Here is a 2,796-nt window from a genome sequence, read left to right as displayed (position 1 = left end):
CCCGCCGTTTCGCCGGAGGCTGCCGGCGAGAAGATTCAGGCGAGATCCCCGGCGGGGATGGGGAAAGGTGGGGAGGTTTCATTTTGGTGGAATGGGATGAGGAGAAAGTTAGCTATTTGCGCTTGCAAGAGAAATAGGTATAAAGAGGAGGAGAGCTAGAAATAAATTTAGACCAGTTATTATGGCAAATTTTCATTAAATACTTAATGAGGATTAAAGCCTAAAAGTATATAACCAAGCACAATTCACAACTCTGTTATTTTATTTAAAGCATATAAACAAAATTAAAAAAAAAGGGTCCATTTACATACACACCATTCAATTCCTATTTATTTATATATCTAACACCTATACTTTATTTCTTATATTTATAACACCTAAAATTTTCTTATTAACTAAAAAATATCATTATCTTAATTTTTAAATTTTAAAAAATATATTTTTCATGCATTGATAAAATGGCATATATGTGTCAAAAATTAAACTTTAATAATTAGATACATGAATACATAAAAATTAAACCCAATCATTTAGCATACTTCCTAACGAAATAGATATTATTAAAATATAAGCGATTTACACATAATAACATAAAAAATTATATGTTTATAGATTTATTATCTAAACTTTATTTTATTTGTCATTTTTTAATTTTAACAATATATAAAAATATCATTGATATTTGCTTATCTAAAATAAAATATTCCTTTTTATGTATACATTTTATAAGCATAAAACTTAGGTATTAGACATATAATTCCTTAAAATTTTATAAAAGAATTTTTATTGTAATGGAAAATATTATTTTTTTTTTCCTAAATAGCTTTTGAGGAGTGGAAGGACATGAGGAAGCAAAATGGGTGGCGCACTTGCTCAGAATTCAAAGCTCGTTGGAGTCTGGACTGAATGGACGGAATGAGGTCCCAATGCAATAAAATAAAATTATTGATTTGTGTAGGTGATTTACGTACATACCACCTAATTCTTCCAAATTTACATATTCAAACACCTAAATTATGGAAAATACCACTTTAACTTTTAGAAATTAGATAAACATTTTTATTATTTCATCATCATAAAAGATAAGACGAAATTCTCGTGCTAGACTTATGGAAATTAATTTAGATTCATGTCGTGTCGGCAATGCATGGTAACTTGTCGGCCAAACAAGTCAACATGTACGTCTACAAAGTGAAAAAGTAAAGACGTTCAGGTCATTTCACATGTATGTGCTTCTTTACAGCTATCATTCCCTCGCCTTTTTGTGGGGTTTTATTTTCATTATTTAGAACATACGACCTTTCAATAGAAGAGAAATTGTCCAACATCTCAACCATAACTCTAATGAAGTCAAAGCGTAAAATTTGATCTTCATTTATCTAATGAACTCATTCTTCCAACAAAAACTAATTTTGAATATTAAATAATGGTTAGTTTTTAGGATTGGGTTCTCAATTTACCAACTTCTTTGTCTAGAATCTATAGTGACCCGCATTTCAACCATTTTCGGAAGCACGTCCATTGTCGACATATTAAGCCAATTCTGAGAAAATATATTTCCCCAACGATATGTCAACGGAAAGAATTAGGCGTGTCAAATAGGATTTATAGGTCGGGTAAAGGTTTGACGTGAAATTAACTCAACTCGAAACTGTTTGACCTGAACATGATCCAAATATTAAATAGGTCAGAAAGTCTAACCCAAACTTGGCTCGTCTCCAACCTGATTGGCACAAATTTGAGACATGTATCTCATTTATTATATGCTTAAAAGCTAATTGGGCTAAGTTCGGTTCAATTTTCAGTTAATTTCAAATCAAGTTGGAGTTAATTTTGTGTTGGTGGGTAAAATTCGAGTTAACTTTGAGTTTGTGGGTCAATGTCAACTTTATGGTTTAACTCGAACCCAGTCTGAAATTTTAATCACGCTGAGATTTTTAACATGAACTTGACCGAAAAATAATTTGGGTCAACCTGAATCCTAATTTCTTGAGCCGAGTTTGCATCGAGTAGGTGTGTCAACCAAATTTCTGACACCCTTCGAAGAAATAAATAATTTTAGTATGATGGATATAAAATAGGGATGTAAATATTGTGATTCTTCTTCTATTTCCTTTTAACTATTGACTATATATTTACATAATTATGAAATTGAAATATACATATAAATTAGCCTATACAAACAAATATAAAATACTAACAATTCTGTTAAAATGATTAGCCTAAAATATTGGGTTAATATCAACTTTTAAAACCATCTTAATCTCCTTCAACTGCTCTACCTCAAGACCAGAGCTGGGATTAAAATATCAATGAAAGAAGCTCCATCACCAAATGCTTTTTAATTGAAAGACATTTATCTTATCATAATATTGAAACATCCAATACAAGAAATTATGAATTATATTTACAAATATACCTTTCAAGCAGATCGATTAAGGGTCTATTTGGGGCAGTTGCAGCTTATTGAATTATTTGATTAAAAATGAACTGTCGATAAACTAGGTGCGATGACAACTACAAATTTTTATTTTTTTGAAAAAGTCAGATGACAACCAGAAAGCTGCCACCGCACCTAAACAAGTGCGGTGTGAAAATGTTGTTTTCAGCGTTTTTTGAAAACACATAAGCTGCCAAAACACAATTTACCCAAATAGGTCAGGTGCGTTTTCAAAATGTCACCGCACCAAATAGGCTGCCCCAAACAGTCCCTAAATCCACTTATATCCTCTACTTTATTCACATAACAAAGGCACAGCTAATTTCATGATTTGGGGATAATATTTACAGAATTAC

Source organism: Phalaenopsis equestris, unplaced genomic scaffold (assembly GCF_001263595.1).
Source record: "Phalaenopsis equestris unplaced genomic scaffold, ASM126359v1 Scaffold000293, whole genome shotgun sequence".
Classification (NCBI taxonomy): Eukaryota; Viridiplantae; Streptophyta; class Magnoliopsida; order Asparagales; family Orchidaceae; genus Phalaenopsis; species Phalaenopsis equestris.
This window is presented reverse-complemented; position numbering follows the sequence as displayed.